Source organism: Ochotona curzoniae, unplaced genomic scaffold (genome assembly GCF_017591425.1).
Source record: "Ochotona curzoniae isolate NIBS_2020 unplaced genomic scaffold, NIBS_Ocur_1.0 scaffold_274, whole genome shotgun sequence".
In the NCBI taxonomy this organism is placed as follows: Eukaryota; Metazoa; Chordata; class Mammalia; order Lagomorpha; family Ochotonidae; genus Ochotona; species Ochotona curzoniae.
In genome coordinates this window covers 810,769-819,623 of record NW_024467101.1, presented here as the reverse complement: position 1 = coordinate 819,623, position 8,855 = coordinate 810,769, and the positions used below count along the sequence as shown (strand labels likewise).

At 40.9% G+C, this 8,855-nt stretch overlaps 1 pseudogene; it reads left to right on the top strand.

Moving 5' to 3' along the window:
* Window positions 1-1,788: 1,788 nt before the first annotated feature.
* LOC121171826 lies at window positions 1,789-7,787 on the top strand (annotated as a pseudogene).
* The last annotated feature ends 1,068 nt before the right edge of the window (window positions 7,788-8,855 follow it).

The following is an 8,855-nucleotide window of genomic DNA, read 5'->3' as shown; positions in this document are numbered from 1 at the left end:
AATTCCACGACTGAGAAAGAAATTGTAAGTACAGTCCCCTTTAAAATAGAGGAGAGGAATTGTAAATACCTAGGAATTAAGCTAACTAAATATGTGAAAGACCTCTATGATGAAAATTATAAATCATTTTTAAAGGAAATAGAAGAAGACCTTGAAAAATGGAGAACCTTCCCATGTTCTTGGATTGGCAGGATCAACATTATCAAAATGACCATATTACCAAAAGCAATATAAAGATTCAATGCAATCCCAATCAAAATTCCAACAACATTCTTCTCGGAAATAGAAAAGATGATACAAAAGTTCATCTGGAGTCACAAAATACCACGAATAGCTAAAGCTATCCTGAAAAATAGAAATCAAACTGGAAGACTCACAATTCCAGACCTCAAGATCAACTACAGAGTAGTGGTTATCAAAACAGTCTGGTACTGGTACAGAAACAGAGAAGAAGATCAATGGAACAGAATAGAAACACCAGAAGGAAATCCATACATGTATACTCACCTAATCTTTGACAAGAAAATGAAAAACAATCCAGGTAAAAATCCTGTTCTATTCAACAAATGCTGTTGGGACAACTGGATAGCAGCTTGCAGAATAAAGAAGCAAGACCCACACCTGTCGCATTATACAAAAATCAGCTCTAACTGGCTCAAGGACCTAAATTTACACCCAGAAACCATCAAACTATTAAAGGAAAACATAAGAAACACACTCCAAGATATAGGAACAGAGAAAGACTTCTAGGAAAAGATGTCTAAAGCAAAGGCAATCAAATCCAAAATGAACAAATGGGGCTACATCAAACTAAAAAGCTTCTGTACAGCAAAGGAAACAATTAACAAAGTGAAGAAGCAACCAACAGAATGGGAGAAAACTTTTGCATACTACACAAGTGATAGGGGACTAATATCCAAGATCTACAAAGAGCTTCAGAAACCCAGGGAAAGAAAAAACAACAACCCTGTAACAAAATGGGCAAAATAAATTAACAGACATTTCTCAGAAGAACAGGTTCAAATGGGTAGCAGACATATGAAAAGATGCTCAGGCTCCCTAGCCATAAGAAAAATACAAATGAAAACCACCTTGAGGTACCACCTATCTCCAGTGAGGCTGGCCTACATTCAGAAGTCAAATAACACCACCAGGTGGCATGGATGTGGGGAGAAAGGCACCCTTCTTCACTGCTGGTGGGAGTGTAGGCTAGTGTAACCCCTGTAGAAATCAGTATGGAGAGTGCTTGGAAAATTGCAAATAAACCTGCCATATTACCCAGCTATCCTGCTCCTAGGTGCATTCCCAAAAGAAGTGAAATCTACAGGTGAGAAGGGGATCTGCAATCCTATATTTACTGCAGCGCGATCAACAATAGCAAACACATGAAACAAACCAGATGTGCATACAAGGAAGAGTGGTTAAAGACACTGTCGTATATCTACTCCATGGAATATTATTCAGCTATTAAGAAGAATGAAATTATTCTATTTACAACGAGGTGGTCCCAACTAGAGACCATTATGCTGAGTGAAATGAATCAATCGCAAAAGAACAAACACCATATATTCTCTCTCATATAAGGAAGCCAACATGGAAAGTGTAACTCAAACAGTCCAATATATCCTGGTTTTTATTTTATTTTATTTTATTTTATTTTATTTTATTTTTTGATTTTCTGGTTTTTTTTTTTTTTTTATGGCTGTATCCTATGTGTTTTGATGTTTTTGTTTCAGTTTGGTTGCTTCCAAATAATCTCTATTCTCTAGTAGAATTCATCACGTGCTCATGAAGTATATGAGGCCATCATTTTTCCCATGAGACCTCTATGTTTCCTTTTTGTCACGCATGTGTTGGCTATTCAGTGGTGTGTGATATTTTTCAGGGTGAAATAATTTGTTGTTGATGTTGTTGTTGTTGTTGATGTGGCTGTTATGAATTGATGTCAAGCCGAAACACTAATATTATTTCAACCCCAAGCAGCCAGTATCTCATGCAATAAGATATTGTGAAGTAACCAATGAATCAACAATTGATATGAGTCAGACTGCTTCTGATCTACATCAAAGAATTGTAAAACCTAAAAAAAAAAAAAATAGAACAGTTGCCCATACAAAATCCTGGCGTGTACCAGTTGAGGACTTGAGCTGCTAGGCCACTGTGCCAGGCCCAAGATTTATTTTTGAAAGGTAGAGTTCACACAGAGAGAGAATGAGAAAAAGAGAGAAAGAAACAGAAAGACAGACAGAGAGAAAGATAGAGATCTTCCAACAGCTCATTCACTTCCCAAATGTCCACCATGAGCAGAGCAGGGATGGTCTGAAGTCAGTAGCCAGGAGGGAAGAATGTATTGTAAATTATCATTTGATTTGTCTTCAAAGTCCCAACATCTTTGATCATTTGTTCATCCACACAAGGCATGGATTTCTTTATCTCAATGCTTGGTTTCTGTGTATTTCTGAGCAACCCTGTGCTCATCTGTCCCATTTACTTTCAGAAAGTTGATTAGTTTTCTCTTCTTTACATTCTTCTACTGGGGATGGTGGCTATGTTCCTTTCGGTGAGTCATGTTGTCTTTTTTTGCTTTTGCTTCTTGTACTTCTGCGTTTATGCATAAGCACTTCTGAATTTATTCCTTGGTATTATGCACTAATGTGTTTATCTTTGAGTTGTGCCTCAGTGGAGTATCTTCTCCTTCAATAGATATATGGTGTGTGTGTGTGTGTATGTGTGTGTGCTCTTGGGGCCACATAATCTGGTCAGTGTTTTGTGAATTTCAAGTCAGTGTTCTCTCAATGTGTCTCAAAGACCTAGCAACCCAAATCCAAAGCTGGTAGCATGAAAGAAATAAAACTAGAGAAACCAAAATTGAAATTTAATAAATGATGCATAAAATTGGTGCATTAAAGATGAGATGTAGTAAAAAAAAAATAAACAAAATACATACATCATTGGCTCCACTCACCAAAAAAAAAAAAAAAAAAAGTATTGGAGAAAACCCAAACCAGTAAAATCAGAGATAAAGGAAATACAGCAGCAGACACCACAAATACACAGTTTTATCGACTATGATGACAAGAAAATACATAACAACAAAGTGAATAACACAGAAAAAATGGGTGGATTTCTGTATACATGATTTTCCTGAGTCAGGATGACACAGGAACCCTAAGTAGACCAATATATAAGACAGAAACTGAAGCAGTAAGACAAATGCATCTAAAAACCAAAGCCCAGGAACGTGTGGCTTCACTGACAAATTCCACCGGATTTTTAATGAAAAACTTACTACCAATAGTGTTTAAATTATTTATTAAAGGAAAAGTAGCAAATCCCCCCCAATCCCTTTTATGAGACCATCATCACCTAAATAACAAAAAACAGAGAAATAGACAGCAAAGAGAACCATAAATCTGTACCCCTCAGAAACATAGATGCAAAAATTTCAGCCTAATTTTTGCCTACTGCAAAACTTTTCAGAAGATCCCAGAAGCAAAGAGAGTTAAAGTTCATAGCAGAAGCACAGGTGAGGTTTTCCTCTGGAAAGGTTCCAGATACACTTTTTCTCCATTCCCTCTTCACCACTGTCAGCCAGTCCTTAGAGACTGGGATACTCTAGTCCTGTGGGCTAATGAGGAGCTCTGAGCACTGAGCCCAAAACATCCTCCAAACGTAAATAATGAGCCAGCACTTTAGGACCTGGACTGGCATTCTGTTCTATGACAAATACCACAGTGAGCACCTGCCCCAGGAGGACCTGGCATGAGTGTGTCCAATTTGAAGACCCGAACCAAGAATCATGAGATGCCACCGTATGAGGGGAAGAAGAGGAGTAATGGAGTCCTCACCCTGGGCCATGCCTCAGCTGAGAGTCATTGCAGCCCGGTAGGTGCTGAGGGAGACTATTAGAGAGATCTGGGAATGTCAGCAGCATTATGTTTTCATGGTCAGGATGAAAATGGTAGTTGCGATAGACAGAGGGAAAGCAACCAACGCACAATGTCTTGGCTGTTCATGGTTCTCCAAACAGGCCTGAATAATCTAAAGTTTTTCTTTCCTCTCTCATCCACAAATCCTCCTTTGGGAGGAAGGCAGTAATAACTGAGCCTGTGTAAACTCTCTGCAAACACAAGCATGATCATGAAGATGAGCATGCCAGCAGCCAAAGCATCGTGAAACATGGGCTCTGTGCCAGTGTCTGAACTCTGATTTCACCAGCTTGCTCCATTGCACTACATCATCTGTCAAGTTGTATTTGCACACATAATCATTTTCTAGAAGACAAGTTAAACATTCCTGTTAGGTAGAAGGAAAAGAAGCCACATGTGGACCAGGGGATTGGACTCCAGTCCATATGGCCAGTCTTGCCCTCCATGAAATTGTTTCAGACTTCTGTCTGTTCAGGAAGAGTATCCCTGTTCAGCATGCTCTTTCCTGGTCCTTCATGGTGCTCATCAGTGGGGCAGGAAGGCGAAGATCACTGAACAAGCACAGGGCAGTTCAGGGATGATCTCTCTCTTATGCCTTCTCAAAGGTTTCACTTCAGTCTTCTATTTCCTACGCTCCTGTAACAATCCCACTGAATCTTCTCTTGCTCCCACTCCCAAAATCTGACACCATAGCTGGGGTGTCAGATTCCACGCTTACTGCAGGAGCTGGAAAGAGCTTGACAATGGATCCCAGAGGTACCTGATGTTTTGATCTGCTGTTGGATAACTGGAAAAGAGTGGGCATCCTTAATGCATCAGACACAGAGAAAATATACATTTTTGCATCCTGCCCACTGCACTGCTTATTTCTGTGCTATGTCTTCTTGGGATCCTTGACACTAGCCATTGTTATCCACATTGACTCATTGATGAAATCACATCAAGTGAGGAATAAATTGGAAATGGCACCTACTTATGTGGTGTATAAATAATAACAAATGGACCCAAGCTGGACAACATACATTTTAGGCAATGTTGTTATTAATTGATTCTTTTGTTTAATCTCTCAACTGAAATATTCCCTGCCCTGATATTATACTTTACATTTTTATAAGAGATTTTGTTGCTTTTGTTTTTACAAGAGAGGATTTCAAAGCTAACAGACACAACCTAAAGAATGTGACATTATTTTGGATCCAAATTTTTTTTTTACAGTCCACACACAAATTTTTGATATCTTTTGTACAATTACAAAATAATAGATTCCAACTATTTTTTGTGTTGAAAGGATTTCACACTTTAATTTCAATTCGTCCTAAAGCCTTGGAGAGTATAAATATACCCTTATAAACATACATATTCTGTTTTGGAGGACAAGCAAAGATCATTCTCTGTGCAGATGTTGTTTTGCACAGAGGCACTACAAGTCTCTATTCCATATTGAACAAATGTTTCACGGGCTCAGAATAATAACTGACCATGGTGTATGTGGCTTCAATACACCTGATGCTTTCCTAGTTTTCCTTGCCTACTTCTCAGGAATGCACAACAACTCAAGACAATATGATAACATCGGCTCGTGTCTCATGAAGCACACATAAGAGTTAACATCTACAACAATGCTTTTATTATAGTTATTCAGAAACAAGGACAGGCACTATTTTAGATATGGCCTAAACACAGAAAGAGTCTGGGGTGGAAATTGTTTTCACTGCGATGAGACATATTGTAGAGTTAGGCATCACTGCAGCTTCCAGTATTTTGGATCATGGTATTTTTTTCAATTGAATCTTGTGATTTCCATCAGGATGGAATTCTGTATTCAAAAAAAAAAGCATTAGGGAAGAAATTTCAGTTTTAAACATTCCGTGGATGTTTACTGTTTTACTCTGTTCATAGCCAGTGGAGAACACAGGCATGAACACAAAGGGGTGGAGAGATTGGTACACATTTGACTGAATAACTTTAATGAAAATTGGAAGTTCCTCAGAGACAAGGATAGTAGTTACAAACTGAATGATTGCTTAAAGGCATAGGTTAAGACACCCACCTCCCACACATGGGAGTGCCTGGAATCATATCTAGGTCTGGTCTGACTCCAAGTTCTGGCTCAGATTCTTGGATTTCTGCAACATCTGTGGCATTGCCGGATGGTATGCCAGTCCCAGTTCCATTTTGTTTGAACCACAAACAAGGCAGCTTTTGGGAAGTGCAACAGTGAGAACTCTCCTGTTCCCATTTCTGTTGCTGCTACTCATACAAAGATGAGTAGCATCTGAGTGAGTGCTTCCATCTGAATAACAGGAAAATCGGAAAACTAAAAAGGATTAAGCTTTATTCATCACAACGGCCAAAATATTTCTTGACTGTGAGCCTGCAGTTTTTACTCTGTGTTTAGAAAATGCAATGGTTTAGGTGGGAACTTATAAACAGCCCAGGTAAAAGCCATGTATGTGCTCTTAAAATCAAAGTAGACTCATCTGTTAATTAGAACACTACATTTTTTACAGAGAAAGGAGCTATCTAGTCTTTCTCCTTCAAAGGGCTGTTTGCATTTGCCAAGGATGGATTGTTTGGTCCAATGCTCTTGGCTTTCAAACACTTTTTAGCGGAGTGTTTGCATGGCATGTGTGAGAGAGGGAAGTGAAAAACACAGAAGCCATTCGTGAGAATTCTAAAAAGACTGAGGTTGCTATCATCAAGGGAAATGGCAGACACAATTGTGGCCACAAATGGTTAACACGACAGGGTCGTCAGATTATCCCATACAACAAAATGGACGGACTTCAAATCGGATTGCACAAAAACAAACACATTTTTAATTCCATATTCTAAAATTCATTTGAAGAACACTTGTATTACAGCCATGACTGTTTCATTAACAATGTATGCAGTTCTGTTTTCTGTTCCAGAAGGAGTCCAAGTTGTTCTGAAACCCGAAATCTCACACATGTCTCAGAATTCCACCTGTTGGGCTTCTCAGAGGATCGAGAGCTGCAGCCCTTCCTCCTGGGACTGTTCCTCTCCATGTACCTGGTCACGGTGCTCGGGAACATGCTCATCATCCTGGCTGTCTCCTCAGACTCCCACCTGCACACACCCATGTACTTCTTCCTCTGCAGCCTGTCCTTGGCTGACGTGGGGTTCACGTCCACCACGGTTCCCAACTTGATTGTGGGCATCCTCACGCACAGACCAGACATCTCCTATGCCGGCTGCCTGACTCAGATGTCTTTCTTCATCATTTTTGGCATCATGGATGACTTCCTTCTGACAGTGATGGCCTATGATCGGTTTGTTGCCATCTGTCACCCCCTGCATTACCAGGTCATCATGAATCCCCGCCACTGTGGCTTCCTCATTTTGGTGTGCTTTGTCATCAGCCTTTCTGATACCCTGTTGCACAATGTGATAATATTGCCTGTTGCATGCTTCAAGGAGATAGACGTTTCCAATTTCTTCTGTGACCCTTCTCAACTTTTAAACATTATTACTTCTGACATAATCGCCCATGACATGGTCATGTACAGTGTTTGTATCCTATATGGTTTTGTTCCTATGTCAGGAATCCTCTTCTCATACTACAAAATATTTTCTTCCATTCTGAGGGTCCCATCTCCTGGTGGCAGGTACAAAGCCTTCTCCACCTGCGGCTCTCACCTGACAGTGGTTTGCTTATTTTATGGAACAGGCCTTGGTGTGTATCTCAGTTCATCTTTCTCACTTTCTCCCAGGAGATGTGCAGTGGCCTCAGTGGTGTACACTGTGGTTACGCCCATGCTCAACCCCTTTATCTACAGCCTGAGGAACAGGGACATCAAGAGGGCCACGAGGAGACTCCTCAGCAAGGAAGTCTGATCTCAATCCCTCTGTCTTCCTCTTGGATTATAGATTGATTAAGGATTTGGGTCTCAAAACTTTACCTCTCTGATCACAGCATATGCAAAACCATCATGGCTTTGTTCTCTGCACATTTTTTAAAAGATTTATTTCACTTTTATTGGAAAACCAAATATAGAGAGAAGAGGAGAAACAGAGGAACAGATCTTCCACCTGATGATTCACTCCCCACGCAGTCACAAGGCCTGGAGCTGTTCTGATCCAAAGCCAGGAGCCAGGAGCTTCTTCCAGGTCTCCCACATGGGTGCAGGTTCCCAAGGCTTTGGGCCTCCTCCACTGCTTTCCCAGGCTGCAAGCAGAGAGCTGGATGGGAAGGGAAGCCACCAGGATTAGAACCAATGCCGAAATGGGATCTCGGCACATTGAAGGTGAGGACTTTAGCTGCTAGGCTATGGCACCGGTCCCTGTTCTCTGCACATTTTATGTCTAAATGTTGCCTCATTGGCCATTTTTCTCCAATGGAGACTCTTAAATACCTTTTGTACAGCATAGTCACTGTATGCCTGAATCCTGTCATAACTATGGAGCCTTCTGTGCTTTTTGATGGATGATCCACTCATCATAGACAGTTGATCAGGCTCTGGTTTTCATCCTGATGCTCCCCATGCTTTCTTTGACTCCTCTGTACCCCATGCTCATTTGGTGTTGGTCTAACTTACTGTGAGAGCTTTGTGGAGGGTGCACATCACTGCTCTTTTCTGGGAACAACTGAGGAGCTTACAAGCTGCATCCTGGCTCTCACCACCAGAGATTTGGATCTCGCACTTGTGTGACAGTTGAGAGATGGGTTTATAGGGAGGCTCAGTGAATGCCGAGGACTCGGCTGCCAAAGTTTGGGGGATTTCCAGTACTGAGGCATCACTTCTCCCTTGCTGCTCTCAGGGTTCTCTCTTTCACGGTGACTGCACCACTTGATTATCCTGTATCTTGGGGCTTCTCACTAGATGTATTACAATTAATGTCCAGGGAGCTCCCTGAAGGTACATGTCCACACTGTCGGGGTCCCTTGGCCAGCAAGTCAAACCC